The sequence below is a fragment of the Lissotriton vulgaris genome, chromosome 1_2 (assembly GCF_964263255.1).
Source record: "Lissotriton vulgaris chromosome 1_2, aLisVul1.2, whole genome shotgun sequence".
NCBI classification, from domain to species: domain Eukaryota; kingdom Metazoa; phylum Chordata; class Amphibia; order Caudata; family Salamandridae; genus Lissotriton; species Lissotriton vulgaris.
In genome coordinates, this window is record NC_141686.1 from 100,977,593 (window position 1) to 100,992,758 (window position 15,166).

At 42.8% G+C, this 15,166-nt stretch overlaps 8 non-coding genes across 8 annotated transcripts; all 8 read right to left on the reverse strand.

The window, feature by feature from the left end:
- Positions 1–958: 958 nt before the first annotated feature.
- On the reverse strand, positions 959–1,258 carry LOC147734368 (signal recognition particle RNA). The gene has a single exon (XR_015307989.1).
- A 1,598-nt stretch (positions 1,259–2,856) lies between these two features.
- On the reverse strand, positions 2,857–3,156 carry LOC147734369 (signal recognition particle RNA). The gene has a single exon (XR_015307844.1).
- Positions 3,157–4,754: 1,598 nt separating this feature from the next.
- LOC147734370 (signal recognition particle RNA) lies at positions 4,755–5,054 on the reverse strand. The gene has a single exon (XR_015308177.1).
- Positions 5,055–6,651: 1,597 nt separating this feature from the next.
- Positions 6,652–6,951, reverse strand: LOC147734371 (signal recognition particle RNA). Its single transcript, XR_015308001.1, has one exon.
- Positions 6,952–8,549: 1,598 nt separating this feature from the next.
- Positions 8,550–8,849, reverse strand: LOC147734372 (signal recognition particle RNA). Its single transcript, XR_015307954.1, has one exon.
- Positions 8,850–10,446: 1,597 nt separating this feature from the next.
- Positions 10,447–10,746, reverse strand: LOC147734373 (signal recognition particle RNA). Its single transcript, XR_015308002.1, has one exon.
- Positions 10,747–12,344: 1,598 nt separating this feature from the next.
- LOC147734374 (signal recognition particle RNA) lies at positions 12,345–12,644 on the reverse strand. Its single transcript, XR_015307956.1, has one exon.
- A 1,598-nt stretch (positions 12,645–14,242) lies between these two features.
- Positions 14,243–14,542, reverse strand: LOC147734375 (signal recognition particle RNA). Its single transcript, XR_015307688.1, has one exon.
- Positions 14,543–15,166: the final 624 nt, after the last annotated feature.

Here is a 15,166-nt window from a genome sequence, read left to right on the forward strand (position 1 = left end):
TGTCAGTTCAGCTTGAGCAGGTAAAAGCTTGCCTGATTCTGCAAAAGGATGAGATTACGCTTTTGGGTTAGAAGTGGTTGCGGGCTACTGCATACTAAGAAACCGTTTATTGAGGTCCGGTTGGATTACTCGATCTTCTCCCACCTCAAAATCAGCTGTTAATTCAGTGTTCTATACCAATGAGCTATTTTTGTCCTCCCTGCCCCTTCCAGCGAATGGGTCCCCCTGACTAACAAAAGTGATTCAAACAGATTTGTATACCTTTTCATAGGAGACTTCATGACGTATTTTATACTGTGCCAATGCAAGGTAGATTGAGTAATGATCTGGACAGCCCCATACTGGAGAACTGCAGCGCCTGTCAACCTGATCCCTTCTGCTGGTATTGTTAAACAACATCAAGATTTGAAAGTATTAAACCGCAAGAGTTGGCTGGAGTAAGGCCGAAGGCTCCAATGTTTGGGAGTTGCACAGTTCTCAGTCTTTTCATGTTTCTCTCAAAGAGCGAAGGGCCCTCTTATTTCTCCTTCTCATTCATATATGGAATTGAATGAGGGCTAATCAAAAAATGAATTAGAGCTGGACGTAGGAATGCAGCAGAAGACCCAGCAAACACATTTCAAAGTTGCTCTTCTAAGGATACCTTTGTACTTGACAGATCAATTTAATCCTACAGGTGCTCTAAAATGAAGAATGCATTTCAGTCATCCTTGCAGAAAATCACACAGCCATCTATTCTAGGCTGCACAGAGTTTTCAGTTCACTCCACCTGCTAGCTTGTTGTTGCAATATGTCGCAATTCTGGAGAATTGTCTGCTATGCTAGAATGCCCGGCCCAGTTCAAATGTTCATTATACTTCCTGCAAAAATATCAAAAGAAAAACAAAGATTTGGTTTTGGAAAAATAATTCATTACCATCTTGTAAAAATCAAAACGTTCACATTTGAGTCAAAAAAAGAGAGGCTAGGTCTCACTATTTTGCTCAAGCTGTGTTACACCTACTGCTCTCAGGTGCTGTCCTGCTACCGATGGGCATGGACATTTCGGCCTGCTCTGTTTCCAGCCTGGGTCGGTGCACCTCTCATTACACAACCTGAAATTCTAGAGCTCCCTCTAGAACACCATATTGATACCCAACGTAGCATGGACACCTGATCAACACAGCAGAGTGCAGCCCAGAACCCCTGAGCTCAAGCAATCCACAAGCCTCAGCCTCCCAAGTAGCTAGGACAACAGGCACACGCCACCATGCCCGGCAAACACAGCACATGTCCTAATGATGAAATGCATTGCTTAAGTAAGGATAATGATAAAGTACGGTGTAATGAATTGATGGTATGCCAACCGTATTTCAAGAAAATCTATTTCACTATCCTTCAAAGAAAGGAAAATAATGTCTTATCAAGAAGCAGTGTGAATATGGGAAGGGCCTTTAAAAAAGATGTGGAGTTTCCTAAAGGAAAAGAAGAGGGTTGAACTGATTTAAGGGAGAGAGGAAGTAGGGTCAGAAAGTTTGTGAAGGGGTTGTGAATGCAATATAGATACTAGTATTTAGAGAGTGAGAGATAGGTAGAGGGAGAGAGGAGAAAGAAAGTGAGAGAGAAGAGCCAACTTAGGGCTGAGTTTCTCATTATCTGCCAGTGACTCCCTGTAGAACCTTACAGGCACAATTCAGGCTCTCCTGTAGCCATCCATCCCTTCTTGTTATGCCGAGCCAGCCAATGTTGAGAAAAGTAGCAAGGGTCACAATGATGGAAGACATCTGCCACATTGGAAGTTATAAAGTGATATGCAGTGGGAGGGCTAGAAGAGTTATTATAAAGAATGAATATGCGTCATTCTGTTCTCTAGCCTCAACAGCTTCAAGAGAGTAACTCTTGCTGGCCAAGAAGACCAATGTCAGTTCAGCTTGAGCAGGTGAAAGCTTGCCTGATTCTGCAAAAGGATGAGATTACGCTTTTGGGTTAGAAGTGGTTGCGGGCTACTGCATACTAAGAAACCGTTTATTGAGGTCCGGTTGGATTACTCTATCTTCTCCCACCTCAAAATCAGCTGCTAATTCAGTGTTCTATACCAATGAGCTATTTTTGTCCTCCCTGCCCCTTCCAGCGAATGGGTCCCCCTGACTAACAAAAGTGATTCAAACAGATTTGTATACCTTTTCATAGGAGACTTCATGACGTATTTTATACTGTGCCAATGCAAGGTAGATTGAGTAATGATCTGGACAGCCCCATACTGGAGAACTGCAGCGCCTGTCAACCTGATCCCTTCTGCTGGTATTGTTAAACAACATCAAGATTTAAAAGTATTAAACCGCAAGAGTTGGCTGGAGTAAGGCCGAAGGCTCCAATGTTTGGGAGTTGCACAGTTCTCAGTCTTTTCATGTTCCTCTCAAAGAGCGAAGGGCCCTCTTATTTCTCCTTCTCATTCATATATGGAATTGAATGAGGGCTAATCAAAAAATGAATTAGAGCTGGACGTAGGAATGCAGCAGAAGACCCAGCAAATGCATTTCAAAGTTGCTCTTCTAAGGATACTTTTGTACTTGACAGATCAATTTAATCCTACAGGTGCTCTAAAATGAAGAATGCATTTCAGTCATTCTTGCAGAAAATCACACAGCCATCTATTCTAGGCTGCACAGAGTTTTCCGTCCTCTCCACCTGCTAGCTTGTTGTTGCAATATGTTGCAATTCTGGAGAATTGTCTGCTATGCTAGAATGCCCAGCCCTATTCAAATGTTCATTGTACTTCCTGCAAAAATATCAAAAGAAAAACAAAGATTTGGTTTTGGAAAAATAATTCATTACCATCTTGTAAAAATCAAAACGTTCACATTTGAGTCAAAAAAAGAGAGGCTAGGTCTCACTATTTTGCTCAAGCTGTGTTACACCTACTGCTCTCAGGTGCTGTCCTGCTACCGATGGGCATGGAAGCTTTGGCCTGCTCTGTTTCCAGCCTGGGTCGGTGCACCTCTCATTACACAACCTGAAATTCTAGAGCTCCCTCTAGAACACCATATTGATACCCAACGTAGCATGGACACCTGATCAACACAGCTGAGTGCAGCCCAGAACCCCTGAGCTCAAGCAATCCACAAGCCTCAGCCTCCCAAGTAGCTAGGACAACAGGCACACGCCACCATGCCCGGCAAACACAGCACATGTCCTAATGATGAAATGCATTGCTTAAGAAAGGATAATGATAAAGTACGGTGTAATGAATTGATGGTATGCCAACCGTATTTCAAGAAAATCTATTTCACTATCCTTCAAAGAAAGGAAAATAATGTCTTATCAAGAAGCAGTGTGAATATGGGAAGGGCCTTTAAAAAAGATGTGGAGTTTCCTAAAGGAAAAGAAGAGGGTTGAACTGATTTAAGGGAGAGAGGAAATAGGGTCAGAAAGTTTGTGAAGGGGATGTGAATACAATATAGATACTAGTATTTAGAGAGTGAGAGATAGGTAGAGGGAGAGAGGAGAAAGAAAGTGAGAGAGAAGAGCCAACTTAGGGCTGAGTTTCTCATTATCTGCCAGTGACTCCCTGTAGAACCTTACAGGCACAATTCAGGCTCTCCTGTAGCCATCCATCCCTTCTTGTTATGCCGAGCCAGCCAATGTTGAGAAAAGTAGCAAGGGTCACAATGATGGAAGACATCTGCAACATTGGAAGTTATAAAGTGGTATGGAGTGGGAGGGCTAGAAGAGTTATTATAAAGAATGAATACGCGTCATTCTGTTCTCTAGCCTCAACAGCTTCAAGAGAGGAACTCTTGCTGGCCGAGAAGACCAATGTCAGTTCAGCTTGAGCAGGTGAAAGCTTGCCTGATTCTGCAAAAGGATGAGATTACGCTTTTGGGTTAGAAGTGGTTGCGGGCTACTGCATACTAAGAAACCATTTATTGAGGTCCGGTTGGATTACTCGATCTTCTCCCACCTCAAAATCAGCTGCTAATTCAGTGTTCTATACCAATGAGCTATTTTTGTCCTCCCTGCCCCTTCCAGCGAATGGGTCCCCCTGACTAACAAAAGTGATTCAAACAGATTTGTATACCTTTTCATAGGAGACTTCATGACGTATTTTATACTGTGCCAATGCAAGGTAGATTCAGTAATGATCTGGACAGCCCCATACTGGAGAACTGCAGCGCCTGTCAACCTGATCCCTTCTGCTGGTATTGTTAAACAACATCAAGATTTAAAAGTATTAAACCGCAAGAGTTGGCTGGAGTAAGGCCGAAGGCTCCAATGTTTGGGAGTTGCACAGTTCTCAGTCTTTTCATGTTTCTCTCAAAGAGCGAAGGGCCCTCTTATTTCTCCTTCTCATTCATATATGGAATTGAATGAGGGCTAATCAAAAAATGAATTAGAGCTGGACGTAGGAATGCAGCAGAAGACCCAGCAAATGCATTTCAAAGTTGCTCTTCTAAGGATACTTTTGTACTTGACAGATCAATTTAATCCTACAGGTGCTCTAAAATGAAGAATGCATTTCAGTCATTCTTGCAGAAAATCACACAGCCATCTATTCTAGGCTGCACAGAGTTTTCCGTCCTCTCCACCTGCTAGCTTGTTGTTGCAATATGTGTCAATTCTGGAGAATTGTCTGCTATGCTAGAATGCCCGGCCCTATTCAAATGTTCATTGTACTTCCTGCAAAAATATCAAAAGAAAAACAAAGATTTGGTTTTGGAAAAATAATTCATTACCATCTTGTAAAAATCAAAACGTTCACATTTGATTCAAAAAAAGAGAGGCTAGGTCTCACTATTTTGCTCAAGCTGTGTTACACCTACTGCTCTCAGGTGCTGTCCTGCTACCGATGGGCATGGAAGCTTTGGCCTGCTCTGTTTCCAGCCTGGGTTGGTGCACCTCTCAATACACAACCTGAAATTCTAGAGCTCCCTCTAGAACACCATATTGATACCCAACGTAGCATGGACACCTGATCAACACAGCTGAGTGCAGCCCAGAACCCCTGAGCTCAAGCAATCCACAAGCCTCAGCCTCCCAAGTAGCTAGGACAACAGGCACACGCCACCATGCCCGGCAAACACAGCACATGTCCTAATGATGAAATGCATTGCTTAAGTAAGGATAATGATAAAGTACGGTGTAATGAATTGATGGTATGCCAACCGTATTTCAAGAAAATCTATTTCACTATCCTGCAAAGAAAGGAAAATAATGTCTTATCAAGAAGCAGTGTGAATATGGGAAGGGCCTTTAAAAAGATGTGGAGTTTCCTAAAGGAAAAGAAGAGGGTTGAACTGATTTAAGGGAGAGAGGAAGTAGGGTCAGAAAGTTTGTGAAGGGGATGTGAATACAATATAGATACTAGTATTTAGTGAGTGAGAGATAGGTAGAGGGAGAGAGGAGAAAGAAAGTGAGGGAGAAGAGCCAACTTAGGGCTGAGTTTCTCATTATCTGCCAGTGACTCCCTGTAGAACCTTACAGGCACAATTCAGGCTCTTCTGTAGCCATCCATCCCTTCTTGTTATGCCGAGCCAGCCAATGTTGAGAAAAGCAGCAAGGGTCACAATGATGGAAGACATCTGCCACATTGGAAGTTATAAAGTGGTATGCAGTGGGAGGGCTAGAAGAGTTATTATAAAGAATGAATATGCGTCATTCTGTTCTCTAGCCTCAACAGCTTCAAGAGAGTAACTCTTGCTGGCCAAGAAGACCAATGTCAGTTCAGCTTGAGCAGGTGAAAGCTTGCCTGATTCTGCAAAAGGATGAGATTACGCTTTTGGGTTAGAAGTGGTTGCGGGCTACTGCATACTAAGAAACCGTTTATTGAGGTCCGGTTGGATTACTCGATCTTCTCCCACCTCAAAATCAGCTGCTAATTCAGTGTTCTATACCAATGAGCTATTTTTGTCCTCCCTGCCCCTTCCAGCGAATGGGTCCCCCTGACTAACAAAAGTGATTCAAACAGATTTGTATACCTTTTCATAGGAGACTTCATGACGTATTTTATACTGTGCCAATGCAAGGTAGATTGAGTAATGATCTGGACAGCCCCATACTGGAGAACTGCAGCGCCTGTCAACCTGATCCCTTCTGCTGGTATTGTTAAACAACATCAAGATTTAAAAGTATTAAACCGCAAGAGTTGGCTGGAGTAAGGCCGAAGGCTCCAATGTTTGGGAGTTGCACAGTTCTCAGTCTTTTCATGTTTCTCTCAAAGAGCGAAGGGCCCTCTTATTTCTCCTTCTCATTCATATATGGAATTGAATGAGGGCTAATCAAAAAATGAATTAGAGCTGGACGTAGGAATGCAGCAGAAGACCCAGCAAACGCATTTCAAAGTTGCTCTTCTAAGGATACCTTTGTACTTGACAGATCAATTTAATCCTACAGGTGCTCTAAAATGAAGAATGCATTTCAGTCATCCTTGCAGAAAATCACACAGCCATCTATTCTAGGCTGCACAGAGTTTTCCGTCCTCTCCACCTGCTAGCTTGTTGTTGCAATATGTCGCAATTCTGGAGAATTGTCTGCTATGCTAGAATGCCCGGCCCAGTTCAAATGTTCATTGTACTTCCTGCAAAAATATCAAAAGAAAAACAAAGATTTGGTTTTGGAAAAATAATTCATTACCATCTTGTAAAAATCAAAACGTTCACATTTGAGTCAAAAAAAGAGAGGCTAGGTCTCACTATTTTGCTCAAGCTGTGTTACACCTACTGCTCTCAGGTGCTGTCCTGCTACCGATGGGCATGGAAGCTTTGGCCTGCTGTGTTTCCAGCCTGGGTCGGTGCACCTCTCATTACACAACCTGAAATTCTAGAGCTCCCTCTAGAACACCATATTGATACCCAACGTAGCATGGACACCTGATCAACACAGCTGAGTGCAGCCCAGAACCCCTGAGCTCAAGCAATCCACAAGCCTCAGCCTCCCAAGTAGCTAGGACAACAGGCACACGCCACCATGCCCGGCAAACACAGCACATGTCCTAATGATGAAATGCATTGCTTAAGTAAGGATAATGATAAAGTACGGTGTAATGAATTGATGGTATGCCAACCGTATTTAAAGAAAATCTATTTCACTATCCTGCAAAGAAAGAAAAATAATGTCTTATCAAGAAGCAGTGTGAATATGGGAAGGGCCTTTAAAAAAGATGTGGAGTTTCCTAAAGGAAAAGAAGAGGGTTGAACTGATTTAAGGGAGAGAGGAAGTAGGGTCAGAAAGTTTGTGAAGGGGATGTGAATACAATATAGATACTAGTATTTAGAGAGTGAGAGATAGGTAGAGGGAGAGAGGAGAAAGAAAGTGAGGGAGAAGAGCCAACTTAGGGCTGAGTTTCTCATTATCTGCCAGTGACTCCCTGTAGAACCTTACAGGCACAATTCAGGCTCTCCTGTAGCCATTCATCCCTTCTTGTTATGCCAAGCCAGCCAATGTTGAGAAAAGCAGCAAGGGTCACAATGATGGAAGACATCTGCCACATTGGAAGTTATAAAGTGGTATGGAGTGGGAGGGCTAGAAGAGTTATTATAAAGAATGAATATGCGTCATTCTGTTCTCTAGCCTCAACAGCTTCAAGAGAGTAACTCTTGCTGGCCAAGAAGACCAATGTCAGTTCAGCTTGAGCAGGTGAAAGCTTGCCTGATTCTGCAAAAGGATGAGATTACGCTTTTGGGTTAGAAGTGGTTGCGGGCTACTGCATACTAAGAAACCGTTTATTGAGGTCCGGTTGGTTTATTCGATCTTCTCCCACCTCAAAATCAGCTGCTAATTCAGTGTTCTATACCAATGAGCTATTTTTGTCCTCCCTGCCCCTTCCAGCGAATGGGTCCCCCTGACTAACAAAAGTGATTCAAACAGATTTGTATACCTTTTCATAGGAGACTTCATGACGTATTTTATACTGTGCCAATGCAAGGTAGATTGAGTAATGATCTGGACAGCCCCATACTGGAGAACTGCAGCGCCTGTCAACCTGATCCCTTCTGCTGGTATTGTTAAACAACATCAAGATTTAAAAGTATTAAACCGCAAGAGTTGGCTGGAGTATGGCCGAAGGCTCCAATGTTTGGGAGTTGCACAGTTCTCAGTCTTTTCATGTTTCTCTCAAAGAGCGAAGGGCCCTCTTATTTCTCCTTCTCATTCATATATGGAATTGAATGAGGGCTAATCAAAAAATGAATTAGAGCTGGACGTAGGAATGCAGCAGAAGACCCAGCAAACGCATTTCAAAGTTACTCTTCTAAGGATACCTTTGTACTTGACAGATCAATTTAATCCTACAGGTGCTCTAAAATGAAGAATGCATTTCAGTCATCCTTGCAGAAAATCACACAGCCATCTATTCTAGGCTGCACAGAGTTTTCAGTTCACTCCACCTGCTAGCTTGTTGTTGCAATATGTCGCAATTCTGGAGAATTGTCTGCTATGCTAGAATGCCCGGCCCAGTTCAAATGTTCATTATACTTCCTGCAAAAATATCAAAAGAAAAACAAAGATTTGGTTTTGGAAAAATAATTCATTACCATCTTGTAAAAATCAAAACGTTCACATTTGAGTCAAAAAAAGAGAGGCTAGGTCTCACTATTTTGCTCAAGCTGTGTTACACCTACTGCTCTCAGGTGCTGTCCTGCTACCGATGGGCATGGAAGCTTTGGCCTGCTCTGTTTCCAGCCTGGGTCGGTGCACCACTCATTACACAACCTGAAATTCTAGAGCTCCCTCTAGAACACCATATTGATACCCAACGTAGCATGGACACCTGATCAACACAGCAGAGTGCAGCCCAGAACCCCTGAGCTCAAGCAATCCACAAGCCTCAGCCTCCCAAGTAGCTAGGACAACAGGCACACGCCACCATGCCCAGCAAACACAGCACATGTCCTAATGATGAAATGCATTGCTTAAGTAAGGATAATGATAAAGTACGGTGTAATGAATTGATGGTATGCCAACCGTATTTCAAGAAAATCTATTTCACTATCCTGCAAAGAAAGGAAAATAATGTCTTATCAAGAAGCAGTGTGAATATGGGAAGGGCCTTTAAAAAGATGTGGAGTTTCCTAAAGGAAAAGAAGAGGGTTGAACTGATTTAAGGGAGAGAGGAAGTAGGGTCAGAAAGTTTGTGAAGGGGATGTGAATACAATATAGATACTAGTATTTAGTGAGTGAGAGATAGGTAGAGGGAGAGAGGAGAAAGAAAGTGAGGGAGAAGAGCCAACTTAGGGCTGAGTTTCTCATTATCTGCCAGTGACTCCCTGTAGAACCTTACAGGCACAATTCAGGCTCTTCTGTAGCCATCCATCCCTTCTTGTTATGCCGAGCCAGCCAATGTTGAGAAAAGCAGCAAGGGTCACAATGATGGAAGACATCTGCCACATTGGAAGTTATAAAGTGGTATGCAGTGGGAGGGCTAGAAGAGTTATTATAAAGAATGAATATGCGTCATTCTGTTCTCTAGCCTCAACAGCTTCAAGAGAGTAACTCTTGCTGGCCAAGAAGACCAATGTCAGTTCAGCTTGAGCAGGTGAAAGCTTGCCTGATTCTGCAAAAGGATGAGATTACGCTTTTGGGTTAGAAGTGGTTGCGGGCTACTGCATACTAAGAAACCGTTTATTGAGGTCCGGTTGGATTACTCGATCTTCTCCCACCTCAAAATCAGCTGCTAATTCAGTGTTCTATACCAATGAGCTATTTTTGTCCTCCCTGCCCCTTCCAGCGAATGGGTCCCCCTGACTAACAAAAGTGATTCAAACAGATTTGTATACCTTTTCATAGGAGACTTCATGACGTATTTTATACTGTGCCAATGCAAGGTAGATTGAGTAATGATCTGGACAGCCCCATACTGGAGAACTGCAGCGCCTGTCAACCTGATCCCTTCTGCTGGTATTGTTAAACAACATCAAGATTTAAAAGTATTAAACCGCAAGAGTTGGCTGGAGTAAGGCCGAAGGCTCCAATGTTTGGGAGTTGCACAGTTCTCAGTCTTTTCATGTTTCTCTCAAAGAGCGAAGGGCCCTCTTATTTCTCCTTCTCATTCATATATGGAATTGAATGAGGGCTAATCAAAAAATGAATTAGAGCTGGACGTAGGAATGCAGCAGAAGACCCAGCAAACGCATTTCAAAGTTGCTCTTCTAAGGATACCTTTGTACTTGACAGATCAATTTAATCCTACAGGTGCTCTAAAATGAAGAATGCATTTCAGTCATCCTTGCAGAAAATCACACAGCCATCTATTCTAGGCTGCACAGAGTTTTCCGTCCTCTCCACCTGCTAGCTTGTTGTTGCAATATGTCGCAATTCTGGAGAATTGTCTGCTATGCTAGAATGCCCGGCCCAGTTCAAATGTTCATTGTACTTCCTGCAAAAATATCAAAAGAAAAACAAAGATTTGGTTTTGGAAAAATAATTCATTACCATCTTGTAAAAATCAAAACGTTCACATTTGAGTCAAAAAAAGAGAGGCTAGGTCTCACTATTTTGCTCAAGCTGTGTTACACCTACTGCTCTCAGGTGCTGTCCTGCTACCGATGGGCATGGAAGCTTTGGCCTGCTGTGTTTCCAGCCTGGGTCGGTGCACCTCTCATTACACAACCTGAAATTCTAGAGCTCCCTCTAGAACACCATATTGATACCCAACGTAGCATGGACACCTGATCAACACAGCTGAGTGCAGCCCAGAACCCCTGAGCTCAAGCAATCCACAAGCCTCAGCCTCCCAAGTAGCTAGGACAACAGGCACACGCCACCATGCCCGGCAAACACAGCACATGTCCTAATGATGAAATGCATTGCTTAAGTAAGGATAATGATAAAGTACGGTGTAATGAATTGATGGTATGCCAACCGTATTTAAAGAAAATCTATTTCACTATCCTGCAAAGAAAGAAAAATAATGTCTTATCAAGAAGCAGTGTGAATATGGGAAGGGCCTTTAAAAAAGATGTGGAGTTTCCTAAAGGAAAAGAAGAGGGTTGAACTGATTTAAGGGAGAGAGGAAGTAGGGTCAGAAAGTTTGTGAAGGGGATGTGAATACAATATAGATACTAGTATTTAGAGAGTGAGAGATAGGTAGAGGGAGAGAGGAGAAAGAAAGTGAGGGAGAAGAGCCAACTTAGGGCTGAGTTTCTCATTATCTGCCAGTGACTCCCTGTAGAACCTTACAGGCACAATTCAGGCTCTCCTGTAGCCATTCATCCCTTCTTGTTATGCCAAGCCAGCCAATGTTGAGAAAAGCAGCAAGGGTCACAATGATGGAAGACATCTGCCACATTGGAAGTTATAAAGTGGTATGGAGTGGGAGGGCTAGAAGAGTTATTATAAAGAATGAATATGCGTCATTCTGTTCTCTAGCCTCAACAGCTTCAAGAGAGTAACTCTTGCTGGCCAAGAAGACCAATGTCAGTTCAGCTTGAGCAGGTGAAAGCTTGCCTGATTCTGCAAAAGGATGAGATTACGCTTTTGGGTTAGAAGTGGTTGCGGGCTACTGCATACTAAGAAACCGTTTATTGAGGTCCGGTTGGTTTATTCGATCTTCTCCCACCTCAAAATCAGCTGCTAATTCAGTGTTCTATACCAATGAGCTATTTTTGTCCTCCCTGCCCCTTCCAGCGAATGGGTCCCCCTGACTAACAAAAGTGATTCAAACAGATTTGTATACCTTTTCATAGGAGACTTCATGACGTATTTTATACTGTGCCAATGCAAGGTAGATTGAGTAATGATCTGGACAGCCCCATACTGGAGAACTGCAGCGCCTGTCAACCTGATCCCTTCTGCTGGTATTGTTAAACAACATCAAGATTTAAAAGTATTAAACCGCAAGAGTTGGCTGGAGTATGGCCGAAGGCTCCAATGTTTGGGAGTTGCACAGTTCTCAGTCTTTTCATGTTTCTCTCAAAGAGCGAAGGGCCCTCTTATTTCTCCTTCTCATTCATATATGGAATTGAATGAGGGCTAATCAAAAAATGAATTAGAGCTGGACGTAGGAATGCAGCAGAAGACCCAGCAAACGCATTTCAAAGTTACTCTTCTAAGGATACCTTTGTACTTGACAGATCAATTTAATCCTACAGGTGCTCTAAAATGAAGAATGCATTTCAGTCATCCTTGCAGAAAATCACACAGCCATCTATTCTAGGCTGCACAGAGTTTTCAGTTCACTCCACCTGCTAGCTTGTTGTTGCAATATGTCGCAATTCTGGAGAATTGTCTGCTATGCTAGAATGCCCGGCCCAGTTCAAATGTTCATTATACTTCCTGCAAAAATATCAAAAGAAAAACAAAGATTTGGTTTTGGAAAAATAATTCATTACCATCTTGTAAAAATCAAAACGTTCACATTTGAGTCAAAAAAAGAGAGGCTAGGTCTCACTATTTTGCTCAAGCTGTGTTACACCTACTGCTCTCAGGTGCTGTCCTGCTACCGATGGGCATGGAAGCTTTGGCCTGCTCTGTTTCCAGCCTGGGTCGGTGCACCACTCATTACACAACCTGAAATTCTAGAGCTCCCTCTAGAACACCATATTGATACCCAACGTAGCATGGACACCTGATCAACACAGCAGAGTGCAGCCCAGAACCCCTGAGCTCAAGCAATCCACAAGCCTCAGCCTCCCAAGTAGCTAGGACAACAGGCACACGCCACCATGCCCAGCAAACACAGCACATGTCCTAATGATGAAATGCATTGCTTAAGTAAGGATAATGATAAAGTACGGTGTAATGAATTGATGGTATGCCAACCGTATTTCAAGAAAATCTATTTCACTATCCTGCAAAGAAAGGAAAATAATGTCTTATCAAGAAGCAGTGTGAATATGGGAAGGGCCTTTAAAAAAGATGTGGAGTTTCCTAAAGGAAAAGAAGAGGGTTGAACTGATTTAAGGGAGAGAGGAAGTAGGGTCAGAAAGTTTGTGAAGGGGATGTGAATACAATATAGATACTAGTATTTAGTGAGTGAGAGATAGGTAGAGGGAGAGAGGAGAAAGAAAGTGAGGGAGAAGAGCCAACTTAGGGCTGAGTTTCTCATTATCTGCCAGTGACTCCCTGTAGAACCTTACAGGCACAATTCAGGCTCTTCTGTAGCCATCCATCCCTTCTTGTTATGCCGAGCCAGCCAATGTTGAGAAAAGCAGCAAGGGTCACAATGATGGAAGACATCTGCCACATTGGAAGTTATAAAGTGGTATGCAGTGGGAGGGCTAGAAGAGTTATTATAAAGAATGAATATGCGTCATTCTGTTCTCTAGCCTCAACAGCTTCAAGAGAGTAACTCTTGCTGGCCAAGAAGACCAATGTCAGTTCAGCTTGAGCAGGTGAAAGCTTGCCTGATTCTGCAAAAGGATGAGATTACGCTTTTGGGTTAGAAGTGGTTGCGGGCTACTGCATACTAAGAAACCGTTTATTGAGGTCCGGTTGGATTACTCGATCTTCTCCCACCTCAAAATCAGCTGCTAATTCAGTGTTCTATACCAATGAGCTATTTTTGTCCTCCCTGCCCCTTCCAGTGAATGGGTCCCCCTGACTAACAAAAGTGATTCAAACAGATTTGTATACCTTTTCATAGGAGACTTCATGACGTATTTTATACTGTGCCAATGCAAGGTAGATTGAGTAATGATCTGGACAGCCCCATACTGGAGAACTGCAGCGCCTGTCAACCTGATCCCTTCTGCTGGTATTGTTAAACAACATCAAGATTTAAAAGTATTAAACCGCAAGAGTTGGCTGGAGTAAGGCCGAAGGCTCCAATGTTTGGGAGTTGCACAGTTCTCAGTCTTTTCATGTTTCTCTCAAAGAGCGAAGGGCCCTCTTATTTCTCCTTCTCATTCATATATGGAATTGAATGAGGGCTAATCAAAAAATGAATTAGAGCTGGACGTAGGAATGCAGCAGAAGACCCAGCAAATGCATTTCAAAGTTGCTCTTCTAAGGATACTTTTATACTTGACAGATCAATTTAATCCTACAGGTGCTCTAAAATGAAGAATGCATTTCAGTCATTCTTGCAGAAAATCACACAGCCATCTATTCTAGGCTGCACAGAGTTTTCCGTCCTCTCCACCTGCTAGCTTGTTGTTGCAATATGTTGCAATTCTGGAGAATTGTCTGCTATGCTAGAATGCCAAGCCCTATTCAAATGTTCATTGTACTTCCTGCAAAAATATCAAAAGAAAAACAAAGATTTGGTTTTGGAAAAATAATTCATTACCATCTTGTAAAAATCAAAACGTTCACATTTGAGTCAAAAAAAGAGAGGCTAGGTCTCACTATTTTGCTCAAGCTGTGTTACACCTACTGCTCTCAGGTGCTGTCCTGCTCCCGATGGGCATGGAAGCTTTGGCCTGCTCTGTTTCCAGCCTGGGTCGGTGCACCTCTCATTACACAACCTGAAATTCTAGAGCTCCCTCTAGAACACCATATTGATACCCAACGTAGCATGGACACCTGATCAACACAGCTGAGTGTAGCCCAGAACCCCTGAGCTCAAGCAATCCACAAGCCTCAGCCTCCCAAGTAGCTAGGACAACAGGCACACGCCACCATGCCATGCAAACACAGCACATGTCCTAATGATGAAATGCATTGCTTAAGTAAGGATAATGATAAAGTACGGTGTAATGAATTGATGGTATGCCAACCGTATTTCAAGAAAATCTATTTCACTATCCTGCAAAGAAAGGAAAATAATGTCTTATCAAGAAGCAGTGTGAATATGGGAAGGGCCTTTAAAAAAGATGTGGAGTTTCCTAAAGGAAAAGAAGAGGGTTGAACTGATTTAAGGGAGAGAGGAAGTAGGGTCAGAAAGTTTGTGAAGGGGATGTGAATACAATATAGATACTAGTATTTAGTGAGTGAGAGATAGGTAGAGGGAGAGAGGAGAAAGAAAGTGAGGGAGAAGAGCCAACTTAGGGCTGAGTTTCTCATTATCTGCCAGTGACTCCTTGTAGAACCTTACAGGCACAATTCAGGCTCTCCTGTAGCCAACCATCCCTTCTTGTTATGCCGAGCCAGCCAATGTTGAGAAAAGCAGCAAGGGTCACAATGATGGAAGACATCTGCCACATTGGAAGTTATAAAGTGGTATGGAGTGGGAGGGCTAGAAGAGTTATTATAAAGAATGAATATGCGTCATTCTGTTCTCCAGCCTCAACAGCTTCAAGAGAGTAACACTTGC